Raw genomic sequence first — 9,903 nt, 5'->3', positions numbered from 1 at the left:
AATATAGCTTGAAACATATTCTCAGAGGAGCAGCTGCATTCAAACCATCTGGACTTGGCTTCCATCTTTACCCAAGGCTGATATTTTCTGGAAGGGATCCTCGAAGGATGCAGCCCTGTCCCCGACTCCCCCACCAGCTGCCCTGAGCTAGTGCATCCCTGAGTGCCTCAAGAAAACGAACACCCACAAACACTTCCAAAGCCGTGTCCCTGTTTTTTAATCTCTCTTCTTCCTGAAGTCTTGCTTATAACTCTTGTTTTGCAAATAGCATATTTCTTCCTGCCATGCCCTCAGGAAGAAAACATATTCCTTAACTTGAATAAACAACCTATGAGTCACGTCGGAGTGACTCTGTGTGAGGACCAGAGAAAGGTCCATTTCCCAACACGTGCTGAAGGGGCCAGCTGAGAGCTGTTCATGTCACAGCATTAGACTCCAGCTCATATTCTGACTTATTAAATATACCCAAGTCTTTCGGTTTCTCAGAGCCCCTCCTGCCAACTGCAGCAACCACAGGCGGATACCACTTCGAGCGCAGCCCAGATGTGGGAGCACGAGTGAGTGGACAGATGCGGGGAAGGTCAGCCGAAGCTTCAGACACAGGCCGGGCTTCCCTCAACTGGAAACCTGGAGCCGGCGTGGTTGTCGCTCAGCTCTGTCCTGACCCGGTGAGTAACAGGCAAAGTACCCACCCTTTCTGGACTCAGTTTCCTTCTCAAGAATTCAGAGATAACTGCACAGCCTTCCTTCTCTGAAGAGTGAAGTAAATATGCCAAAGGGAGCTCGGTCTAATGTGGCTAAAGATGAAAGGGTGAATTGGCCCTGAGAGTCTTGTGGGTTGAATCTGACTTGTGGACATTAAAAAAAAAAAAAAAAAAGGCTGAGTGCCGTGGTTCCTGCCTGTAACCCCAGCACTTTGGGAGGCCAAGGAGGGTGGATCACCTGAAGTCAGGAGTTCAAGATCAGCCTGGCCAACATGGTGAAACCTTGTCTCTACTAAAATACAAAAAAAAAAAATTAGCTGGGTGTAGTGGTGGGTGCCTGTAATCCCAGCTACTTGGGAGTCTGAGGCAGGAGAATCACTTGAACCAGGGAGGTGGAGGTTGCAGTGAGCCGAGATGGTGCCGTTGCACTCCAGCCTGGACGACAAGAGCCAAGCTTCATCTAAAGGAAAGAAAGAAAAAATAAAAGAAACCCCATCTCTAGTAAAAACTACAAAAATGAGCCAGGTGTGGTGGTGGGTGCCTGTAATCCCACCTACTCAGGAGGCTGAGACAGGAGAATTGCTTGAACCTGGGAAGTGGAGGTTGTAATGAGCCATGACTATGCCTCTGGACTCCAGTCTGGGTGACAGAGTCAGACTCCATCTCAAAAAACAAATTTTTTTGCAAATTTAAATTAGTTGCTAATATTAAAAAACAAGGAGGTTTTACTTTTTTAAAAAAATTCAGATACCCAAGAATTGGAAAATCTGACATTAGGTTGTATCCCCAAAGAGAACAATGAACCAGAGCTAAGTATTGGCTGTCACTGGCGTTAGACAGGGTAGGATCTCACCAGTTTACCACAGTCTCCACCACTCTCAATAGTCAACCCTATTTTGCATTCATTATTATCTACATGTAACTTAAGTATTTTATTTGATTTTTCATATGTCAAAATTATAAGGTTTCCTTCTAGATCTCGTTTGTAAAATTTCACATAGTTCATTAAAGCTGAGCTTAGAGGATGTTCTTGCTTTGCAGATACCTTGTGTGTATGTTAGTCGGCCAACTGGATAACCCTGGTTCTTATCAACTTTTGGGTTTGGGGTTTTTACCATGACTCAAGAAGTAGCTGGCCAGCCTGGGAGGCGGTAGAATACTACAAGAAGAGAGGATACAGAGGGAATATATGGCCCATACTCCACCCAGCCTTAAGATTAAGATGCAGGCTGGGCACAGTGACTTACACCTATAATCTCAGCACTTTGGAAGACCGAGGTGGTTGGATCATGATGTCAGGAGTTCGAGACCAACCTGGCCAACATGATGAAACCCCATCTCTACTGAAAATACAAAAAGTTGGCCAGGTGTGATAGCACATGCCTATAATCCCAGCTACTTGGGAGGATGAGGCAGGAGAATCACTTGAACCTAGGAGGCAGAGGTTGCAATGAGCCAAGATGGCACCACTGCACTTCAGCCTCAGCAATAATAGTGAAACTCTGTCTCAAAAAAAAAAAAAAAAGCTCACAGTCAAATGAGACCTGGACTAGACTCAAAGAGATAGGAGGGAGGTAGTTTTTTCCATACTTAAGGGTTTTTTTTCCCCCTTCATAGAAAATGTTGCCCAGCTTTGGCCTGGTGTGGTGGCTCACGCCTGTAATCCCAACACTTTGGGAGGCTGAGGCAGGTGGATCACTTGAGGTCAGGAGTTTGAAACCAGCCTGGCCAACTTGGTGAAACCCCGTCTCTACTAAAAATAGAAAATTAGCCAAGCATGGTGGTGGGCACCTGTAATCCTAGCTACTCGGGAGGCTGAGGCAGGAGAATTGCTTGAACCTGGGAGGCAGAGGTTGCAGTGAGCCAAGTTTATGCCACTGCACTCCAGCCTGGGCAACAAGAGCGAAACTCCATCTGAACAACAACAACAAAAATCAGGCCTCAAGAAAACTAAAACTATAACTGCAGGTCTTTCTTGTGGGATTTCTGCTTCTCTCACTTTCTTCACTGCTCTTTTTCCACTGCTGACCTTCCTCCACTTTTACCTGTCTTCAGCTTGCACCAAGCGCCTCGGGACTACCCAGGCCTCATCTACATCACTCAATTCCCCAAATGGCCTTTCAGCTTTGGTTTGCATTGCTAACAGCCCCAGTCTCTGAGTTTCCCAATTCTAAACTCCCAGGGGAGGAATTTGATTGGCCCAGATCATCTTTTCAAGTCTATGGGCCTTGGAGATTCTTACCTAGCCTGTGGCTGCCCCCTTCTCTCAGTCAGGGCTCTGTCCCCGCACCATCAATATCAGTGACCATGGGGCATTGTCTCATGGAGCAGAAGGTGTTGTCCACTTAGCAGGAGTGGCAGGCATAGAGCCCTCATTTAGAAAGGAGTGCAGCAGGGCAGGAACACTTAGCTAACTCAACTTGTGAAAGACCTGGTCATTTACCAAAGTCAAAGGTCATCTTCTAACCCGGTTATTCACAACACTGACTAAAAAGTGAAAGTGTGAATTATCAACATGCCTCCCATGAGAAGTGGAAATAGAGTCCTCCTGAAGTCTGCAGGTGGGTATAAGGTCAGCAGAGAGAGAGAAGAGCCAGATCAATTGCCAACAATTGGTGGGATTTCAGACATTAGAGCCTTCTCCTTGCTAAACTGGCAGGAGAAGAGGGGTGAGGAGGAAATCTAGCCTGGCAGAACTTGTCCCAGTTCTACCACAAACAATCCAGTGATGAATGTGTTACTTTCCTTCCCCCCACCCCACCCCAGGCCTCAGATTCCCCACTGATGGAATGCTCAGAGCCTGCCCAGTGATGATCAAACTGTGCCCTGCAGCACCATCACTTGGAGGGCTAGTGAAAACACTCGCTGCTGGGTCCCACCCCTGGAGGTTCTGACCCAGTAGGTCTTGGTTGGGGCCTGAGAATCTGCATTTCTAACAAGTTCCTAGGAGATGCTAATGCGGGGGACCCAGGCCCACACTTGGAGGGTCCCTGGTCTAGATCACTGCTAAGGCTTCTTCCAGCCGTGACATGCTGGGTCTAGTCTGCTCCTGGGGTTAGGTTTGGTGAGATTCCTGGTCAATGTGAAGCCCTTGGATTGTGTGTCAGGGAAACCTCTTGCTTGAGTTAAGAGGCCTTTTCTGAGCCGAGCAGAGATCTGACTGTGCCCCCTCCACTAGCACCTTTTTTGCCTCTCACCACCACAAGGACCATTTTACCAGAGAGTCCTGGGCTCCAGAAATACCCAGCCGCCTTCCCAGCCTGCTGGAAAATGTTGACTTTCTATTTCCCTCCTTGGCCAAATTTTGTGGGCAGTGTGGCTCCCCGACACGTAGGCCACACAATTGGCTCTCACAACTCACTTCCTCAAAGGTGATCCCATGTCGTTCTGCTGTCCATGATAAACAGCTCCAGACTGGGCAGCCCAAACCCAGGGGAAAGCCAGCCTGCTGTGGATCTGGAAAGTTCCCCGCAGGCAGAGAGACGGCAGCTGCTTCTCTGGCCCAGGCTGAGGCCAAGCCACAAGCTGGAAGGAAAACTTGGAGCTCAGGCATCCAACCAGTGCTGCAAATTGCCCCTGCAGGGCCCGGCCGAGTCGGAAGGAGCCGGAGGAGGCAGAACTCTGAGTGACGGCTGAGTGGGGAGACACCTTCATCATCTTGCTAAGTCACTAAGAGGTTTCTGAAACAGGTGGCTCAAATTTCCTTGAAAACCCAGAATAATCCCCCATTTGAAGTGTGCGCGAATCTTGTTGTCACCACCTAGTATTAATGGGCAGGCACCACAGAAGGAAAAAGGGGTTTTCGGCTGCATTTTTGCACACTGACTTGCCTGACAAGCTCAATAAAAGCTTAAACAAATATTAAAAAACACACAGAGAGTCAGGCTGGTTTAAATTAACTTCCCAAGCACTTCACCTACTGTAGGAAGAAATTATAATAAAATGTCAGAGCAAAAATAAACCGCACATGGAAATAAAAATAAAACATAAAATGCCCTCTTACAACTAACTGTTCAGTACGATTTAGTTCATAACAACATATCATTGTACATGAAGTTTTCATAGTCCTAAAGTGTATTTGGGCATTAGGAATGTTGACTTTGAAAAATTCATATTTTACATGTTGGGAATCTGTCCCTTTCCCAGAAGTCTTACAGATGGAAACCACTTTAAAACCAAACCAAATAAAAAAAAATTCTCTGTTAACGCTGAAATAATTCTTCCAAATAGAATATGCTACTTGACTTATGACCCCAAATTCCATTTCTGTAAGGTGTTCGCATCTTTAGCCTGCTGTATAGGCTCCACAAAGACCCTGCTCCTCACTCTTGGAGAAGAAGGAAAGGGTTTGGGGTTCAGATATGACAGGTTCAACCCTGGCCATCTTGAAATCTCACCCAAAGGTGGAGTTTGTGAAGGGAAAAGATGCTTTGTAATCCCTGAGCTGTGGCTTGTTAAAGTCTCCAACCTCAGTGCTTGTACTGAGCTGAGTATAGAGATGCTTCTTGATTCAAAATGCAGTTACCTGCTGATAAGTCAATTGTAAGTTGAAAATATCTGAAGTAGAAAATGCATTTAATACATCAAGCCTTCTAAATATTATAGCTTAGCCTAGCTTACCTTCAACACTTACTGTGCTCAGAACAGTTACATCAGCCTACAGTTGGCTGAAATCATCTCACGCAAAGCCTATTTCATAACAAAGTGTTGAATGCCTCATATAATTTATTGACTACTGTACTGGTTGTGTGGGTGCTGGAAGTACAGTTTCTACTGCATGTGTAACCATAATTCATCACCATAAACTAAAAATATCATAAGTTCAACCATTATAAGTCGGGGAGCATCAAAGAGAGGGAGGCATGGAGATCTCTTTCCAGGATAGAATTAAGAGATAGAAGGCAGGCAAGGGAAGGACAGAGAAAGGAAAGGAAGGGAGAAGGTCGGAAGGGAGGGAAGAGGAGGAAAGGAAAGGAGGGGAGAAAAGAGGGAAGCAGAAAGAAAGAAGAGAAAATTAAAAAAAAAAAGAAGAAGCCTGGTGGGTGGCTTGCACCTGTATTCCAGCACTTTGGGAGTCTGAGATGGGCTGATCACTTGAGGTCAGGAGTTTGAGATCAGCCTGGCCACCATGGTGAAACCCCGGCTGTACTAAAAATACAGAAATTAGTCAGGTATGGTGGTGCACACCTGTAATCCCAGCTACTTGAGAGGTTGAGGCAGGAGAATTGCTTGAACCAGGTAGGTGGAGGTTGCAGTGACCTGAGATTGCACCACTGCACTCCAGCCTGGCTGACAGAGGAAGACTCTGTCTACCCCGCCCTGGACAAAAAAAAAAGAAGAAGAAAAGACGGAAGGAAAGAGGGAGAAAGGCAGGCAAGTGGGCACCTCCTGCCCAGTTTATTTATATTGTAAAAGTTCTTTTACAGGCTGGTAACTCCTACTTGGTTTGTTAAGCCAAGTTGATACACCCTGGCTTTCTAGCCAGGGAAAGTGTGGGGGCTGAAAAAGACCTTGTGGGCGTACATGTCCCTCCTTCCTCTGCCAGATTTCTGACATACCTCAAAGGAGATTTCTTTCTTTCTTTGTTTCTCTTCTTTCTTTCTTTCTCCTCCCTTCCTTCCCTCCCTCCCTCCCTCCCTCCTTTCTTTCTTTTTTTCCTTTCTTCTCTCCTTCCTTTCCTGTCTTTCTTTTTTTAATAGTCTAACTCTGTCACCCAGGCTGAATTACAGCGGCTCAGTCTTGGCTCACTGTAACCTCTGCCTCCCGGCTTCAAGTGATTCTCCCGCCTCAGCCTCCTGAGTAGCTGGGATTAAAGGCGCATGCCGACTAATTTTTGTATTTTTAGTAAAGACGGGGGTTTCACTATGTTGACCAGGCTGGCCTTGAACTCCCGACCTCAGGTGATCCACCCCACTCAGCCTCCCAAAGTGCTGGGATTACAGGAGTGAGCCACTGCACCCAGCCTCAAAGGTTATTTTCTGGGAAAGAGTTTTCTGGCAGGGATTGGGTGGCACAGCCTTGTAGGCTCCTCTGTGTCTGCCTCCCAGCCAGAGTTTCCAGGGGAGACCCCTACTGGCCTCAGAAAGGCCAACCTCCCCTTTCTCTGGTGGTTTCTGGAGAGCTCCCACAGAGTGCTCCTGCATCAGAGAGGGGATCCAGAGGCGCCCCAGGAGAGCAACAGGAAGGAAGCACGCAGCTGTTTGGCGCATGTAAGGATACGAACGTCTAAGTGCATTGAGTGGTATCTCCATATGTAGACTCATGTATGGATGCCTGTGTATCTTTCCTGGTGAGCTAATTACCACTTTCCCGGGAGCCTGGGAAGTGACTCACTATCTGGCAGAGTTTGGACAGCCATACCAGGGACTCAGGCCCAGCCATTCCTCCAGAATGGACTGGGGGCTGTGGAGAACCACACAGATCCAGTGTGCTGAGGTCCAGTCCAAACAGCAAACAGACGAAAAAATGCAACTTATTTCTCTAATCTGCTTGTGCTGATCGTGCCAGAAACAAATACCATCAGGCCTGGATAAAATGTTTCTGTTCATTTGCCTCGGCTCTGAGCCACCCGCCCCAAAGTAGAAGGAAAAAGAGCAGATTCTGGGAGGGTTTGTCTGGCTGGCTGGGCCCTTCTGACCCCTTCCCTGCTGGAAAGGAGGGATGGGGCATTATCTGGAGCCCCCCCCCCCCCCACCGGCCATACACACTCAAGACCTGAAATAGCCCCTTCAGTTTCCCACAAACAAGTTTCAGAAGCGGAAACTGGTGGTGGCTCCCCAGGGCAGAAATTGAGAGCTCAGCGCTAACCCACTTCCTTTGCCTGGTAACAATGCACGAGGAATTTCCACAAATCCCCTTAGCTGTCATGGCTTCCGCTCCTCAACTTGGGAGAAGACAGCCTGGGACATTCCAGCTCCCACCCTTCACCTAGTTTGATCTGTTTGGCTCCTGGAGAGGCTTGGAGACCGACAACATACATTTCCTTTCCCTATTTTTCCACCAGCAGATGAGAAACATCCAAGTCTAACCAAGTGCAAGAAGAAGCCCGGCCCAGCTCAGCCCACAGCATCACCAAGGGCTGTTCTCTAGCTTCGGAGAACCCAGGAAGTGGAGCACAGCACTAAGGGTCAAACAGACCTGGGCCCATTGAATGGTCTCCACCACTTTTGAGCTGTTTCACTTTGGGAGGTGACCTGAGCTCTCTGATAATCAAAGGCCCTGTCTCACAAGGTAGTCATGAGGGGCTGATGACAGAGGTCTATTTATTTATTTATTTATTTATTTATTTATTTATTTATTTATTTATTTATTTTATTTATTATTATTTTTTGAGACAGAGTATCACCAGACTGGAGTGCAGTGGCACGATCTTGGCTCACTGCAACCTCCGCCTCCCGGGTTCAAACAATTCTCCTGCCTCAGCCTTCCGAATAACTGGAACTACAGGCACGCGCCACCATGCTCAGCTCATTTTTATATTTTTTAGTGGAGACAGGGTTTCAGTGTGTTGGCCAGGATGGTCTCAATCTCTTGAACTCATGATCTGCCCGCCTTGGCCTCCCAAAGTGCTGGGATTACAGGCGTGAGCCACCACGCCCAGCCCGATGACAGAGGTTTATAAAGCACTTAGCACTGGGCTGACACACAGTAAGCATGTGATCACTGTGAGCTGCTGCTGCAGTGAACCCAGAGGTCTACTCCTTTCAGACTCTCCAGCCTTTCACAGCAGAACCTCAATGCCCCTCGCCCACCATGAGTGTTCCAGGTGGATCTGTGTATGTCGACATACACTGTGTGGTCTGTGTATGTCCACACAGACCACAGGCACCATCTGCTCCAGCCCATAAAGCCCCTAAAAACACCCTGTGTGCATGCCAGTGTTCATGCCAGCATTTCTTCCCACACATGCTCCTGGAGCTTCCTCCCCATTCTCAGGGTATCAGTGGAGTGCTGGGTTCTGAGCAGGCACCAAGAGAATGAGGCCCTGCTGAGCTCTGGACTTCACTCAGCCATTAGAGGTCAGGGCAGCTGTGCTTGTGCCAGAACTGGTCTAGCCTCAGTCCCTCATTTTCAAAGTGTTCTGGGAAGAATCGCCAGCTTACTGGAGCCTCAGTTTCTCCATCTGGAAAATGGGAGGGTTTTATGAACTAAATCGTGTTTTCCCAAACACAGTTCATATGCTGAAGCCCTAACCCTCAGTGTGACTGCATTTGGAGATATGACCTAAAAGGAGGCAGGAGGGGTTAAATGAGGTCATAAGCTAGGTTTTCTGTTTTTTGTTTTCCAAGGCAAGAGTCTTGCTCTGCCCTCCAGGCTAGAGAGCAGTGACCTGATTTCAGCTCACTGCAATCTCTGCCTTCCGGGTTCAGTGATTCACCTGCCTCAGCTTCCTGAGTAGCTGGGATTACAGGTATGCACCACTACTTTTTTTGTATTGTTGGTAGAGATGGGGTTTCACCATGTTGGCCAGGCTGGTCTCGAACTCCTGACCTCATGATCCACCTGCCTCAGCCTCCCAAAGTGCTGGGATTACAGGCTTGAGCCACCAAGCCCGGCCAGGCTGGGGTTTTAATCAGATAGGACTAGTGTCCTTATGAGAAGAGATACCAGAGAACTCTCTGTCTTGGTGTCTTTTATGCCACATATGCACAGAGAAGAGGACATGTGGGGAAACAGTAAGAAGGTAACCGTCCACAAGCCAAGAAGAGAGGCCTCACCAGAAACCAAGCTGACCACCACCTTGGACTTGTAACCTCCAGAACTGTGAGAAAATAAATTTCTGTTGTTTAAACCACATGGTCTATGTTACTTTATTATGGCAACCCAAGCAGACTCATATAAAGAGGGTGGACTGAATCGGTGCCCTGTGAGGGAAGAGTGTGCATTAGAGCGGCTCCAGAGACTGGCAGCCATGGGAGGCAGGCACAGGGGTTGGGGGGATGGGCTCCTGACCCTTTATACCCATATCATTGGGGACGGCATCTATTGTGGCTAGGGTTTATATATATATATATATGGGTTTAAAATTATCTTTTTTTTTTTTTAAGAAACTTCCCTTGCTGAATAATTTTTTTTAAACCACAGGACTAAAGGATTTCTCATCCCTGTGCTAAAGGATTATGGAGTCACAGGACTCAGGGAACTGCTCAGATTTAAGGGTCTGTGACTTGGGAGCAATTTTAGTTTCCAATATTAATGG

At 47.5% G+C, this 9,903-nt stretch overlaps 1 long non-coding RNA gene across 1 annotated transcript; it reads left to right on the top strand.

Moving 5' to 3' along the window:
* Positions 1 to 364: 364 nt before the first annotated feature.
* LOC128930523 (uncharacterized) lies at positions 365 to 9,498 on the top strand. Its single transcript, XR_008478670.2, has 3 exons — positions 365 to 668; positions 7,711 to 7,934; positions 8,042 to 9,498. It is a non-coding gene; the product is annotated as an uncharacterized LOC128930523 (long non-coding RNA).
* The last annotated feature ends 405 nt before the right edge of the window (positions 9,499 to 9,903 follow it).

This window comes from Callithrix jacchus, chromosome 2 (assembly GCF_049354715.1).
Source record: "Callithrix jacchus isolate 240 chromosome 2, calJac240_pri, whole genome shotgun sequence".
NCBI classification, from domain to species: Eukaryota; Metazoa; Chordata; class Mammalia; order Primates; family Cebidae; genus Callithrix; species Callithrix jacchus.
The sequence above is the reverse complement of the archived record's forward strand: the minus strand, read 5'-3'. Positions and strand labels throughout refer to the sequence as shown.